The sequence below is a fragment of the Bos taurus genome, chromosome 16 (assembly GCF_002263795.3).
Source record: "Bos taurus isolate L1 Dominette 01449 registration number 42190680 breed Hereford chromosome 16, ARS-UCD2.0, whole genome shotgun sequence".
Taxonomy (NCBI): Eukaryota; Metazoa; Chordata; class Mammalia; order Artiodactyla; family Bovidae; genus Bos; species Bos taurus.
Window position 1 is genome coordinate 45262047 of NC_037343.1, and position 17046 is coordinate 45279092.

General features: G+C 39.1%; 1 pseudogene; it reads left to right on the forward strand.

Moving 5' to 3' along the window:
• Positions 1 to 14054: 14054 nt before the first annotated feature.
• On the forward strand, positions 14055 to 14940 carry LOC513399 (cyclin-H-like; annotated as a pseudogene).
• The last annotated feature ends 2106 nt before the right edge of the window (positions 14941 to 17046 follow it).

Below are 17046 nucleotides of genomic sequence, written 5' to 3' on the forward strand. Positions count from 1 at the left end.
AATAGATACAGAGAAAGCATTTGATAATGTTCAACAACTTTATTATTTAAAAATGATTTATTGGTAAGGTTGTATACCAAGGACATAAAACAAATATTATGCCTAATAAAGAATTTGAAATTCAACAAGTCAATGTCAAACAATTATAAAATATATAAATACACACATATATGCATATTTGCAATCTCACTGTGACTGGCAGAATTCTAAAATGCAATCTCCCACCTAAATTCCAGGTCCCTGGTACATACACACCTTCTTGCAGCTATTCAATCAAATACTGGGCACTGCCAGGGAGAGGATTTGCAGATGTAATTAAGGCACCAAACTAGTTGGCCTCAAAATAGGGAAAATATTTGGGTAGGCCTGATCTAATCACATGAGCTCTTTAAAAGCAGGGTTTTCTCTGACTGGTCACAAAAAAGGGAGTCAGAGATTTGAAGCATGGAGGGTTCACTGCACCATTGCTGGTTTGAAGATGGAGTGGGTTCCATGGCAAGGAATGTACGCAGCTTGTAAGTATTGAAAATAGCTCACAGTTGACAGCAAGGAAGTAGCACCTCAGTCCTACAACCCCAAGGAGCTGAAAAAAAAATTGCCAACAAGAAACAGATTATGTCTGTAAGCAGATGTTCCTGCTGAGCTTCCAAACAAGAACTAAACCCAGTCCGTATCTTGATTTTAGCCTTGTGATATCCTGTGCAGGAAACTCAGCCACACCATGGCAGACTTCTGACTTACAGAACCTTAAGTTAATAAATAGGTGCTGTTTTACACTGCTAGATACACAGTGATAGAAAATAAATACTCCCTCCACCCAAAATTTTTCCAGACCACTTATGCCTGCAGTGAATGTGCATGTTTTCCTTTTACAAAATGAAATCTTATTGTATGTACTATTTTACAACCAGCAAAATGTTCAGTTTGCTAAATCCCACCAAATCAAACACTTTGTTGAAATTTTCATTGGAATAACATTAAATCTATAGGTTGCTTAGGGAAGAATTGGTATGTTTAACAGGTTATGGAAATAAGTCAGACAGAAGAAGACAAATATGGTATGATATCACTTCTATGTGGAATCTTAAAAAACCAAACTTGTGGAAACAGAGAGTAGAATGATGACTACCAGGGATTGGAGGAGTGGGGAAGATGTTGGTTCAAAAGTACAAACTTTCAGTTAGAAGATAAATAAGATCTGGCCATCTAATGTACAGCATTGCAATGACAGATAACAATGTTGACTATATACTTGAAATTTGCTAAGAGACTAGATCTTAAATGTGCTCACCACAAAAAAGAAAAAGCAATTATATGACATGATGGAGAAGTTAGCTAACACTGTGGTGGTAACCACCAAATTGCAATATATATGTGTATCAAATCAACACGTTATAGTTACTCAACATTATATGTCAATTATAAAGCTCAATAAAGCTGGGGGATAAAAAAAGGGAGGTTATGTCTTCAAAAGCATGCTATAATTCTCCATTTGTTTAAGTCTTTAATATCTGCTAGGCAAATTTTATAACATTCTCTACAAAAGTCTTGCTCATTTTTATTATGTCTATTCCCAAGTACTACTGCAAATGATATTGTTTTATTACCTGGTTTTCACTGTTGTTGGTGGTGTGGCACCATTGTAGGAATGATCTTTGGGTTTTGATTAAGTAGGCACATTTCTAAAATCCTTTAATAATGTATCTGTATATTCCTTAGGATTTTCTAAGAAGACAGTCAAATGCATCTACAATGATTTCTTTTTTCTTTTTAAAATCTGATTGAAGTAAGTTGATCTAAACTATTGTGTTTAATTTCTGCTATACAGAAAAGTGACCAAGTTGCACAAATATATATTATTTTTATACTCTTTTCCATCATGATTTGTACAGGATATTGAATATTGTTCCCTGTGCTATACAGGACTTTGTTGTTTATCCAGAATGGTTTCTGCTTTACTTCTGCCTTTTCAATTCTATGTTTCTTTCCTTTATTGTCTTATTGCACTGACTAGACTTGGTGTCTTTGAGTTGTTCCTAATTTTAAAAAGAATATTTTTAATGCTTCACCATTGTTTGAGTTTTGTTGTAGTTTTGCTTGTTTGTTTTAAATAAATTATCTTCATTCAATTAAGGATATTCTTTTCAGTTTAAGGGTTTTTTTTAAATTATAGATGAATATTAAATTTTATAACTTGCTTTTCTTCATTGATTTGGGGCAATCACATCATTTTTTCCCTTTAAGCAACTGATGGGAAAAATTATAATAGATTTTCCAGAATAAACTATCTTTCTCATATAATCCTTGAATCTATTTGCTAATACTTGCTTTTAACAGCTATATTAATGAGTGAAATTGGTTAGAAGTTCTCCTTTCTTGTACCATTTTTTTTCTTTTCCCTCCTATTTTTTTAAACCATATTTAAATTTGTTTACATGATGATTTTGGTAGTGTATTCTTAGATTGTAACTAACTTTTTTATTAATCAAATTTTTTATTGAAGAATAATTGCTTTACAGAACTTTGTTGTTTGCTGTCAAACCTCAACATGAATCAGCCATAGGTACACATATATCCCCTCCCTTTTAAACCTCCCTCCCATATGCCACCCCATCCCACCCCTCTAGGTTGATACAGAGCTCCTGTTTGAGTTTCCTGAGCCAAACAGCAAATTCCCATTGGCTACCTATTTTACATATGGTAATGTAAGTTTCCATGTTACTCTTTCCATATATCTCACCCTTTCCTCACCTCTCCCCGTGTCCATAAGTCTATTCTCTATGTCTCTTTCTCCATTTCTCCCCTGTAAATAAATTATTCAGTACCATTTTTCTAGATTCCATATATATATGCATTAGAATACAATATTTATCTTTCTCTTTCTGACTCACTTCACTCTGTGTAATAGGTTCTGGGTTTATCCACCTCATCAGAACCAACTCAAATGCATTTCTTTTTATGGCTGAGTAATATTCCATTGTGTATATGTACAACTTCTCTATCCATTCACCTGTTGATGGATATCTATGTTGATTCCATGTTCCAGCCATTATAAACAGTGCTGCAATGAACAATGGGATACATGTGTATTTTCCAATTTTAGTTTCCTCAGGGTATATGCCCAGGAGTGGGATTGCTGGGTCATATGGTGGTTTTATTCCTAGTTTTTTAAGGAATCTCCATACCGTCTTCCATAGTGGCTGTATCAATTATATTCCCACCAACAGTGCAAGAGTGTTCCCTTTTCTCCACACCCTCTCCAGCATTTATTGTCTGTAGACTTTTTGATGATGGACTTCCCTGGTGGCTTAGACAGTAAAGCATCTGTCTACGATGTGGGAGACCCAGGTTCGATCCCTGGGTTGGGAAGATCCTTTGGAGAAGGAAATGGCAATCCACTCCAGTACTATTGCCTGGAAAATCCCATGGACAGAGGAGCCTGGTAGGCTACAGTCCATGGGGTCGCAAAGAGTCAGACATGACTGAGCAACTTCACGTACATATTCTGACTGGTGTGAGGTGATATCTCATTGTAGTTTTGATCTGCATTTCTCTAGTAATGAGTGATGTTGAGCATCTTTTCATGTGTTTGTTAGCTATCTGTATGCTTTCTTTGGAGAAATGTCTATTTAGGTCTTTTTCTCACTTTTTGATTGGGTTGTTTGTTTTTCTGGCATTAAGTTGTATGAGCTATTTGTATATTTTGGAAATTAATCCTTTGTCAGTTATTTCATTTGCTGCTATTTTGTCCCATTCTGAGGATTGTCTTTTCACCTTGCTTATAGTTTCCTTTGCTGTGCAAAAGCTTTTAAGTTTAATCAGGTCCCACTTGTTTACTTTTGTTTTTATTTCCATTACTCTAGGAAGTGGGTCATAGAGGATCTTGCTTTAATTTATGTCATCCGGTGTTCACCTATGTTTTCCTCTAAGAGTTTTATAGTTTCTGGTCTTACATTTAGGTCTTTAATCCATTTTGAGTTTATCTTTGTGTATGGTGTTGGGAAGTGTTCTAATTTCACTCTTTTACATGTAGCTGTCCAGTTTTCCCAGCACTATTTATTGAAGAGGCTGTCTTTGCCCCATTGTATATTCTTGCCTCCTTTGTCAAAAATAAGGTACCCATAGGTACACGGGTTTATTTCTGGGTTTTCTATCTTGTTCCATTGGTCTATATTTCTGTTTTTGTGCCAATACCATACTGTCTTGATGACTGTAGCTTTGTAGTATAATCTGAAGTCAGGAAGGTTGATTTCTCCAGCTCCATTCTTCTTTCTCAAGACTGGTTATTTGGGGTCTTTTGTGTTTCCATATGAATTGTGAAATTTTTTTGTTCTAGTTCTGTGAAAAACGCCACTGGAAATTTGATGGGGATCACATTGAATCTGTAGATTGGTAGTATAGTCATTTTCACAATATTGATTCTTCCTACCCAGGAACATGAAATATCTTTTCATGTTTATGTCTCTCTATTTATGTCATATTTGATTTCTTTCATCAGTGTCATAATTTTCTGTGTACAGTTCTTTTGTCTCCTCAGGTAAGTTTACTCCTAGATATTTAATTCTTTTTGTTGCAATGGTGAATGGGATTGATTCCTTAATTTCTCTTTCTGATTTTTCATTGTTAGTATATAGAAATGAAAGTGATTTCTGTGTATTGATTTTGTATCCTGCAATTTTGCTAAATTCACTGAGTACCTCTAGTAATTTTCAGATACTATCTTTAGGGCTTTCCATGTACAGTATCATATCATTTGCAAACAGTGAGAGCTTTACTTCTTCTTTTCTCATCTGGATTCCTTATATTTCTTTTTCTTCTCTGATTGCTGTAGCTAGGACTTCCAGAACTATGTTGAATAATAATGGTGAAAATGGACACTCTTGTCTTATTCCTGATCTTAGGGGGAAAGCTTTCAGTTTCTCACCATTGAGAATAATGTTTGCTGTAGGCTTATCATATATGACTTTTACTGTGTTGAGGTAGGCTCCTTATATGCCCATTTTTTGAAGAGTTTTAATCATAAATGGGTACTGAATTTTGTCAAAAGTTTTTTTCTGCATCTATTGAGATTATCATATAGTTTTTATCTTTCAGTTTGTTATTATGGTGTATCATGTTGATTGATTTGTGTATATTGATGAATTCTTGCATTGTTGGAATAAACCCAACTTGATCATGGTGTATGAGCTTTTTGATGTGTTGCTGAATTCTGTTTGCTAGACTTTTGTTGAGGATTTTTGCATCTATGTTCATCAGTGACAATGGCCTGTAGTTTTCTTTTTTTGTGTTGTCTTTGTTTCTGGTTTTGGTATCAGGGTGATGGTGGCCTTGTAGAATGAGTTTAGAAGTACTCCTTCCTCTGAAATTTTTTTGAAAGAGTTTTAGAAGAATAGGCATCAGCTCTTCTCTAAATATTTGATAGAATTCTCCTGTGAAGCCATCTGATCCTGGGCTTTTGTTTTTTGGGAGATTTTTGATCACAGCTTCAATTTCAGTGCTTGTAATTTGGTTGTTCATAATTTCTGTTTCTTCCTGGTTCAGTCTTGGAAGGTTGAACTTTTCTAAGAACCTGTCCATTTCTTCCAGGTTGTCCATTTTTTGCCATACAGTTGTTCATAATGGTTTCTTATAATCCTTTGTATTTCTGCATTGTCTGTTGTAACCTCTTCTTTTTCATTTCTAATTTTGTTGACTCGATTCTTCTCTCTTTTTTCCTTGATGAGTCTGGCTAAAGGTTTCTTAATTTTGTTTATCTTCTCGAAGAACCAGTTGTTGTTTTATTAATCTTTACTATTGTTTCTTTCATTTCTTTTTCATTATTTCTGCTTGAATTTTTATGATTTCTTTCCTTCTACTAATTTTGGGCTTTTTTTTGTTCTTCTGTTTCCAGTTGTTTTAGGTGTAAAGTTATGTTGTCTATTTAATGTTTTTCTTGTTTCTTGAGGTAGGATTGTATTGCTTCCCTCTTAGAACTGCTTTTGCTGCATCCCATAGGTTTTGAGTTGTCATGTTTTCAACTGTCATTTGTTTTAAGAAATTTTTTGATTTCCCTTTTGATTTCTTCAGTAACCTGCTGGTTATTTAGAAATGTGTTGTTTAATCTCCATGTGTTGTGTTTCTTACAGTTTTTTTCTTGTAATTGATATCTAGTCTCATAGTGTTGTGGTTGGAGAAGATGCTTGATATGATTTAAATTTTCTTAAATTTACTGAGGTTTGATTTGTGACCCAAGATGTGGTCTATCCTGGAGAATGTTCCATGTGCACTTGAGAAGAAGGTGTATTCTTCTGCATTTGGATGCAATGTCCTGAAGATATCAATAAGATTCATCTCATCTAATGTATCATTTAAGACTTGTGTTTCCTTATTAATTTTCTGTTTTAATGATCTGTCCATGGTGTGAGTAGGGTGTTAAAGTCTCCTACTATTATTGTGTTACTGTCAATTTCTCCTTTTATGTCTGTTAGTGTTTGTCATATGTATTGAGGTGCTCCTATGTTGGGTGCATAGATATTTACAATTGTTATGTCTTCCTCTTGGATTGACCCCTTGATCATTATGTAGTGTCCTTCCTTATCTCTTGTAATCTTCTTTATTTTAAGGTCTATTTGGTCTGATATGAGGATTACTACTCCAGGTTTCTTTTGCTTCCCATTTGCATGGAATATATTTTTCCATCCTCTCACTTTCAGTCTGTATGTGTCTTTAGGTCTGATGTGGGTTTCTTATAGACAGCATATATATGGGTCTTGTTTTTTTATCCATTCAGCCAGTCTGTGTCTTTTGGTTGGAGCATTTAATCCATTTACATTAAAGTAATTATTGATATATATGTTCCTATTGCCATTGTCTTAATTGTTTGGGGTTGATTTTGTAGATCTTTTTTCTTCTCTTATATTTCTTGACTATATAAGTCCCTTTAACATTTGTTGTAAAGCTGGTTTGGTGGTACTGAATTCTTTTAACTTTCACTTGTCTGAAAGCTTTTTATTTCTCCATCAATTTTGAATGAGATCCTTGCCAGGTACAGTAATCTTGGTTGTAGATTTTTCCCTTTCAGTACTTTAAATATATCCCACCATTCCCTTCTGGCCTGCAGAGTTTCTGCTGAAAGATCAGCTGTTAAGCATATGGGGTTTCCCTTGTATGTTACTTGTTGCTTCTCCCTTGCTGCTTTTAATATTCTTTCTTTGTGTTTGGTCTTTGTTAGTTTGATTAGTATGTGTCTTGGCATGTTTCTCCTTGGGTTTATCCTGTATGGGACTCTTTGAGCCTCTTGGACTTGACAGACTATTTCCTTTTTCATGCTGGGGAAATTTTCAACTATAATTTCTTCAAAAATTTTCTCATACCCTTTCTTTTTCTCTTCTTCTTCTGGGACCCCTTTAATTCGAATGTTGGTGCATTTGATATTGTTCCAGAGGTCTCTGAGATTATCCTCAGTTCTTTTCCTTCTTTTTACTTTATTCTGCTCTTCAGAAGTTATTTCCATCATTTTATCTTCCAGCTAACTGATTTGCTCTTCTCTTTCAGATATTCTGCTATTGATTCCTTCTAGAGTATTTTTAATTTCAGCAACTGTGTTGTTTGTGTTTATTCTTTAATTCTTCTAGGTCTTTGTTAACAGATTCTTGCATTTTCTCCATTTTGTTTTCAAGGTTTTTGATCATCTTTACTATCATTATTCTGAATTCTTTTTCAGGTAGTTTGCCTATTTTCTCTTCATGTATTTGGACTTCTGTGTTTCTAGTTTGTTCCTTAATTTGTGTAGTATTTCTCTTCCTTTTCATTATTTTTTTTAACTTATTGTGTTTGAGGTCTCCTTTTCTCAGGCTTCAAGGTTGAATTCTTTCTTCCTTTTGGTTTCTGCCCACCTAAGGTTAGTCAATGGACGTGAGTCTGGGTGAACTCTGGGAGCTGGTGATGGACAGGGAGGCCTGGCGTGCTGCGATTCATGGGGTTGCAAAGAGTCAGACACGACTGAGTGACTGAACTGAACTGAAGGTTGGTCCAGTGGTTTGTGTAAGCTTTGTATCAGGTGGGATTTGTGCTGGGTTTTTGTTTGTTTGCTTGCTTTTCCTCTGATGGGCAAGGCTGAGTGAGGTGGTGATCATGTCTGCTGATGACGGGTTTGTATTTTTGTTTTGTTTGCTGTTTAGGTGAGGTGTCCTGCACAGGGTGCTACTGGTGGTTGGGTGATGGTGGGTCTTGTATTCAAGTGGTTTCCTTTGTGTGAGTTCTCACTATTTGATACTCCCTAGGGTTAGTTCTCTGGTAGTCTAGGGTCTTGGAGTCAGTGCTCCCACTCCAAAGGCTCAGGGCTTGATCTATTCTCCATTGCCTTTCACAGACTTTTGTCAGGGACTCATGGTCTCTCCACAAGGATTTGGCTAACCTTTGGTGATTTGGTAGGCCACACACTATTCTAATCCAGGGGCTGTCAAATTTCCTTTTTCTCCTTCGTGTTTAGTCTAGTTTGACTTGCTCACAGAGTGCCCCACATAGAGAACTTTAATCTGGCACTTCAAACCCAAGTTCTTTGAGAGAAATGACTGTGGTAACTACACCTCCGTTCTTCCAGCTGTATGAATACCAAGGATACTCCTCTTGTACATTTTTGTCTGGTTTTGCTCTCATGACTATACAAATCGATTCCAGTTTCAATAAATTAGTTAAGGCATGTTCACTTCATCTCTCTCAGTTAGAAGAGTTTGTGCAAAGTTGGAATTATTTCTTCTGTGAATGTCTGGTAAAAGTTATCAGCAGAATCACCTGGACTTGACATTCTCTCAAAGGAAAATTTTGATTTGTGTTTCAATTTCCTTAAAGAGTTTAGAACCAGTCAGGTTTACTTTTTCTTCCTGAGCCACTGTTGTTAAGTTACATTTTTCTAGGAATTTATCAATTTGTGATCCTAAAGATGTTTTTAATGTTTTCTGACCATTTTAAGCTCTGCGTATCTGTATTTATCTGCTCTATCTGTATTTATGTGCCCCAATTCAGTCTTAGTACTGTTGATTTGCACCTTCTGTCTTCCCATCTTGATCAGTTTTATTGGGGTGTGTGTTTGGTGCATGGCATACACAGTACTTAGAAAGAATAATAAGTGATTCTCCTATAGCAGCACATCTGTAATTTTCATGTACATATTATAGTTATATACATACGGTTATGCTCCAATATGCTACTGGAGTTCAGTGGAGAAATAACTCCAGAAAGAATGAAGGGATGGAGCCAAAGCAAAAACAATACCCAGCAGTGGATGTGACTGTTGATAGAAGCAAGGTCCGATGCTGTAAAGAGCAATATTGCATAGGAACATGGAATGTCAGGTCCATGAATCAAGGCAAATTGGAAGTGGTCAAACAAGAGATGGCAAGAGTGAATGTCGACATTCTAGGAATCAGTGAACTAAAATGAAATGAAATGGGTGAATTTAACTCAGATGACCATTATATCTACTACTGCAGGCAGGAATCCCTCAGAAGAAATGGAGTAGCCATCATGGTCAACAAAAGAGTCCGAAATGCAGTACTTGGATGCAATCTCAAAAACGACAGAATGGTCTCTGTTCGTTTCCAAGGCAAACCATTCAATATCACAGTAATCCAAGTCTATGCCCCAACCAGTAAAGCTGAAGAAGCTGAAGTTGAATGGTTCTATGAAGACCTGCAAGACCTTTTAAAACTAACACCCAAGAAAGATGTCCTTTTCATTATAGGGGACTGGAATGCAAAAGTAGGAAGTCAAGAAACACCTGGAGTGACAGGCAAATTTGGCCTTGAAATATAGAATGAAGCAGGGCAAAGGCCAATAGAGTTTGGCCAAGAGAACGCACTGGTCATAGCAAATACCCTCTTCCAACAACACAAGAGAAGACTCTACACATGGACATCATCAGATGGTCAACACCGAAATCAGATTGATTATATTCTTTGCAGCCAAAGATGGAGAAGCTCTATACAGTCAGCAAAAACAAGAACAGGGGCTGATTGTGGCTCAGATCATGAACTCCTTATTGCCAAATTCAGACTTAAATTGAAGAAAGTAGGGAAAACCACTAGACCATTCGGGTATGACCTAAATCAAATCCCTTATGATGATACAGTGGAAGTGAGAAATAGATTTAAGGGCCTAGATCTGATACATAGAGTGCCTGATGAACTATGGATGGAGGTTCGTGACATTGTACAGGAGACAGGGATCAAGACCATCCCCGTGGAAAAGAAATGCAAAAAAGCAAAATGGCTGTCTGGGGAGGCCTTACAAATAGCTGTGAAAAGAAGAGAAGCAAAAAGCAAAGGAGAAAAGGAAAGATATAAACATCTGAATGCAGAGTTCCAAAGAATAGCAAGAAGAGATAAGAAAGCCTTCCTCAGCTATCAATGCAAAGAAATAGAGGAAAACAACAGAATGGGAAAGACTAGGTATCTCTTCAAGAAAATTAGAAATACCAAGGGAACATTTCATGCAAAGATGGGCTCGATAAAGGACAGAAATGGTATGGACCTAACAGAAGCAGAAGATATTAAGAAGAGGTGGCAAGAATACACAGAAGAACTGTACAAAAAAGAGCTTCATGACCCAGATAATCACGATGGTGTGATCACTGACCTAGAGCCAGACATGCTGGAATGTGAAGTCAAGTGGGCCTTAGAAAGCATCACTACAAACAAAGCTAGTGGAGGTGATGGAATTCCAGTTGAGCTATTTCAAATCCTGAAAGATGATGCTGTGAAAGTGCTACACTCAATATGCCAGCAAATTTGGAAAACTCAGCAGTGGCCACAAGACTGGAAAAAGTTAGTTTTCATTCCAATCCCAAAGAAAGGCAATGCCAAAGGATGCTCAAACTACCGCACAGTTGACTCATCTCACATGCTAGTAAAGTAATGCTCAAAATTCTCCAAGCCAGGCTTCAAAAATACATGAACCGTGAACTTCCAGATGTTCAAGCTGGTTTTAGAAGAGGCAGAGGAACCAGAGATGAAATTGCCAACATCCACTGGATCATGGAAAAACCAAGAGAGTTCCAGAAAAACATCTATTTCTGCTTTCTTGACTATGCCAAAGCCTTTGACTGTGTGGATCACAATAAACTGGAAAATTCTGAAAGAGATGGGAATACCAGACCACCTGACCTGCCTCTTGAGAAACCTGTATCCACGTCAGGAAGCAACAGTTAGAACTGGACATGGAACAACAGACTGGTTCCAAATAGGAAAAGGAGTACACGTCAAGGCTGTATATTGTCACCCTGCTTATTTAACTTATATGCAGAGTACGTCATGAGAAACACTGATGGTAGAAGCACAAGCTGGAATCAAGATTGCCGGGAGAAATATCAATAACCTCAGATATGCAGATGACACCACCCTTATGGCAGAAAGTGAAGAGGAACTCAAAAGCCTCTTGATGAAAGTGAAAGAGGAGAGTGAAAAAGTTGGCTTAAAGCTCATTCAGAAAACCAAGATCATGGCATCTGGTCCCATCACTTCATGGGAAATAGATGGGGAAACAGTGGAAACAGTGTCAGACTTTATTTGTTGGGGCTCCAAAATCACTGCAGATGGTGATTGCAGCCATGAAATTAAAAGATGCTTACTCCTTGGAAGGAAAGTTATAACCAACCTAGATAGCATATTCAAAAGCAGAGACATTACTTTGCCAACAAAGGTTCGTCTAGTCAAGGCTATGGTTTTTCCAGTGGTCATGTATGGATGTGAGAGTTGGACTGTGAAGAAGGCTGAGCACGGAAGAATTGATGCTTTTGAACTGTGGTGTTGGAGAAGACTCTTGAGAGTCCCTTGAACTGCAAGGAGATCCAACCAGTCCATTCTGAAGGAGATCAGTCCTGGGTGTTCTTTGGAAAGACTGATGCTAAAGCTGAAACTCCAGTACTTTGGCCACCTCATGGGAAGAGTTGACTCATTGGAAAAGACTCTGATGCTGGGAGGGATTGGGGGCAGGAGGAGAAGGGGACGACAGAGGATGAGATGGCTGGATGGCATCACTGACTCGATGGACGTGAGTTTGAGTGAACTCCAGGAGTTGGTGATGGACAGGGAGGCCTCGTGTGCTGCAATTCATGGGGTCGCAAAGAGTCTGACACGACTGAGCAACTGAACTGAACTGAACTGAACTGAATACAATATGGCTAAAGTATTATTGTATTTTGTACCAGTCATTAAATGTCTTATTTTAAGCTACACTGCTGTTGAGTGGAAGATGTAAGGTAGATACTATCTGTGTCTCACTGGTTACAGTTAGAGGTCGATACCCTAACCTCCAAGGGTCCATATCAATGATGTTGAGCTTACAGACCAATTCTTGCCATTACACAGGACAAGATCTAATTTTTGGATAAAAGATTAGAAGAAAAATTTTAATTTTATTGCATAGCAACTTTTTTTTTTAACTCTTTTTTTTTTTAAATTTTTGCCCAGATCTCTACAACACAGTTCCATTTTCACAAGCACACCTGATGACTGAATCAAGAAGATAATTTAGGCTTCCCAGTGGCTCGGTGGTAAAGAATCTGCCTGCCAATGCAGCAGAAGTGAGTTCGATCCCTGGTCTGGGAAGATCCCACATGCCACGAGGCAACTGGGCCGTGTGCCACAGCTATTGAGCCTGTGCTCTAGAGCCTGGGGGGCAACTACTGAGCTCACATCCCACAGCTACTGAAGCCCACACAGCTTCTAGAGCCTGGGCTCCAGAACAACAGCAGCCTCTGCAATGAGAAACCTGCTTGTCACAATTAGAGAAAAGTTCATGCAGCAACACAGACCCAGCAGAACCCAAAAATTAATTAATTGAAATTTTAAAAAAGAAGATAATCTTAATTTTGAAAGTCTACATATATTCCATGAGGCTGAAAGTCTTGTCATATTTAAACGGGGGAAAAAATCCCCCCACCTCCAAATTTTCATTTTTCCTGACTTGACCTCATGCAAAAAATGTTATCACCACTGGACTAGATAATTCATTTATTAATCAATCATGTCCTAGAAATGAAATTAAGAAGATAGACACGTGGTCTGAGGGTCTTGGTTCAGGGAAAAGGAAAAGATATCCATTTTAAATAGAGGAGGGGCGGTTTCCGTGGGATCCGGGAGGTGGCTTAGGTGCTTTACGTCAGGTTTTGTACAGTTCTCGGTCTTCTCTCCACAGACTCCCTAGGCCTCGCCTCTGATTTCCCTATGTACCACAACAGTAGCCAGAAGAGGCACTGGACTTTCGCCAGGGAGGAGCAGCTGGCGCGGTTACCGCCGATCCAACCGCAAATTCAAATGCAAAGCAGTGGCGGAACCGGAAGGTGAGGGCTCGGGCTACCGCCCTTAGGCCTTGGGCTCTGAAAACTCTTGCCTGTCCCTCCCTCCCCCAGGACTTACCCCACACCTCCCTCCCGCCTCTTAGGCGAAGAGTGCGTTTATCCATCTAATCAACAGCGAGCACCTTGCCAGGTACAGTAGGTAAGGAGATGGACAACGCCGTCCATCCCCTCAGTCGAGCGGCGGACTGTATAGTCAGTAACAAGGCAAAGAAGACCCTTGTAGGATGCTAATGTACCAGGGGTAGGTTTCTCTTAGTGGCTGGTGTGGAGAAGATGGGGAAAGGACTTTCCCGGCGGACAGAGCCACAGGTGCAAAGGAGGAGTTCAGAAATCGCAGAGCTGGTCTCCAGAATGCTCTTGATCGTGTGTGGCGGAAGCAGAGTGTTTGAAAGGCTGGAGAACACAGGCAGGAACTTGTAAGCGGAAGTTCTTTCAAATGACCCAGTCTTTCTTGAACCTCATGAAGAAATAACGCTCTGCAAATATTATGAGAAAAGATTATTGGAATTCTGTTCGCTGTTTAAGCCAGCAATGTCAAGATCTGTTGTGGTGCTAAGTCATGTGCAACTCTTTTGTGACTGCGTGGACTGTAGCCCGCCAGGTTCCTCTGTCCATGGGATTTTCCAGGGTACAGCTTGTATGTATTTCAAGAGCTTTTATCTTAATAACTCAGTAATGAAATATCACCCCTGGATAATAATGCTCACTTGTGAATTTTTGGCTTGCAAAGTAGATGAATTCAATGTATCTAGACCACAGTTTTGTTGGAAATCTGTGGGAGAGCCCTCTTGTACAAGAGAAAGCCCTCGAACAGATTCTGGAATATGAACTGCTTATACAGCAACTTAATTTCCACCTTATTGTCCACAATCCTTATAGACCCTTTGAGGGCTATTATAGACCCATTGATTTAAAGACTCGCTATCCCCTGTTGGAGAATCCAGAGATTTTGAGGAAAACAGCTGATGACTTTCTTAATAGAGTTGCATTGACGGATGCTCACCTTTTATACACACCTTCCCAGATTGCTCTAACTGCCATTTTATCTAGTGCATCCAGAGCAGGAATTACTATGGAAAGTTATTTATCAGAAAGTCTGATGCTCAAGGAGAACAGAACTTCCTTGTCACAATTACTAGATATAATGAAAAGCATGAGGAACTTGGTAAAAAAATACGAACCACCCAAACCTGAAGAAGTTGCTTTCTGAAACAGAAGCTGGAGAGGTGTCACTCTGCTGAGCTTGCACTTAATGTAGTTACGAAGAAGAGAAAAGGTTACGAAGATGATGATTATGTTTCAAAGAAATCCAAACATGAGGAGGAAGAATGGACTGAGGATGACCTGGTAGATTCTCTCTAGCCATTTGAAATTGATTTGTCAATGCTAACTAATCATCAGACGGATGAAGCATGTCTGGCATTTAACTGTATTTGTGAAAGCATCAAAATATATTAAACTTTTCTATTCATATTATTTAAAAATTTTTCCTTTCAGGGTAGCTTTATGTGAAATAAAACATCTTCAAAGGAGCCAGAGTAACACCAGGTTTGGGTAACCTTACCCCATCATGATTGATATCAAACTAAAGCTATAATTTGCCAAAATAAATAAATAAATAGAAAGGGCATTTTTCTCTGTCTGACATGAGAGCCAGGAAGACAAGTAATTAGCTAAATATGTTTATTCACTCACTCACCATGTATTCATGTAATATAAAAAATGACAATAATGTGTCTGTCTCTAGTATCCCTCCAGAAGACCCAAAGCATTCTTTTGACTTGGTAACTATGATTTATAGATCTTGTCTCTCAAATATAATCAACATCTTAACTGCTTCTTCTTCCTAAAAATAGTTTGGATTATATTTCTTTAAATATATGTACCACACACTTAAGATCCTCCCTGGTGGTTCAGTGGTGAAGAATCCACCTGCAGTGCAAGAGATCAGAGTTTGATCTCTGGGTCAGGAAGTTCCCCTGGAGAAGGAAGTGGTTACACACTGCAGTATTCTTGCCTGGGAAATCACTTGGACAGGGAAGCCTGGCAGGCTACAGTCCTTGGGGTCGCAAAGAGTTGAGCATGACTGAAACGACTAACACTTTCACCCTTTCACCCTATACTTATCCACAGGGTACTCACCTACTAATTGTCCAGTCACTCAGACTGCCCTTGCAACTGGTCCCTTTCACCTTGAAACTTCAAAGTATCAAGGCCACATTGCTTCCCTGTGCTGCTCCTTTATTTGGTAATCATAACAAATGCTTAGCACATTAGGGTCCTAGATAAACATTGACATAATCACAGATTCTATCCTTGATAACCACCAGCTTCAAAAATCAGTTGCCTTTGTACCTCAAAATAGGCAATGCAAACCATAATTACTTGCTGCTATGACATCTACCTAGGGCTTCCCTGGTGGCTCAGTGGTAAAGAATCTCTTGCCAAGCAGGAAACTTGGGTTTGAATACTGGTCTGGAATAATCCTCTGGAAAAGGAAGTGGCAACCCACTACAATATTCTTGACTGGAGAATTCCATGGACAGAGGAGCCTGGTGGGCTACAGTCTGTGGGGTCACAAAGAGCTGGACCCCACTTAGAGACTGAACAACAGCAACAGGGATAATATCTATCTGCAGCACATGCGTCTTAGCTGCACATCAAGCTGTGAATTCAGGCCAGTCAAGGTGTGTTGGGAAAGGCAGATCAACTGTACACAGGAAGCTGGGGGGTCACTGTGTCCTTGAGGGCTTCAGGCAATGTCCTAGGCTCACTCCTGCTGACTTTCTCCTCCCTTAGTGAAAGGACTTCCACCCCCTCCCTTTTGTTTACTAGGAATTATCTTTACCTAATATGTTCTTACTTCTCAGTCTGTGGGTTTCATTATTTTGCAGCCAGTTTCAAACTCTGGGGGGTGGGGGTGGGAAGGAAACATCCCCACTGCAAGATAGCCATGGTAGAACAAGGGGGTGAGGGTGGTACCAAGAAAGGACAGGCGTGCCAGCTAGGACCACAAGGCGTACGGTCAGCCAGTACATCTGTCTGCACTGAGTACCGTCGGCAGGACATCTGCAGACACAGATCCATGTGGCAAAGCGGAGGTTCCATGAGCTTTTAGGAAGTCATTATGATGGCCCCTCAAAATTATGTTTGAATGGACGACACTTGAGGACATTGAGCTAAGGGAGATAAACCAGCTACAAAAAGACAAATACTGTACGATTCCACTTCTAGGAGGTACTTGCTGCTGCTGCTGCTAAGTCGCTTCAGTCGTGTCCGACTCTGTGCGACCCCATAGATGGCAGCCCACCAGGCTCCACCGTCCCTGGGATTCTCCAGGCAAGAACACTGGAGTGGGTTGCCATTTCCTTCTCCAACACGTGAAAGTGAAAAGTGAAAGCAAAGTCGCTCAGTCGTGTCAGACTCTTCGTGACCCTGTGGATCACAGCCTACCAGGGTCCTCTGTCCATGGGATTCTCCAGGCAAGAGTACTGAAGTGGGTTGCCATTGGTACTTAGAGTGGTCCAATTCATAGAGACAGAAAGTAGAATGGTGGTTGCCAGGAGTGGGGGAGGGGAAATAAGCTGTTTAAGGGCATATAGTTTCAGTTTTGCAAGATGAATAGAGTCCCCGAGATGTAAATGCAACTTTACTGAGGTAACTGTTGTCGCTGTTCAGTAACTAAGTTGTGTCCGACTCACTGTGACCCC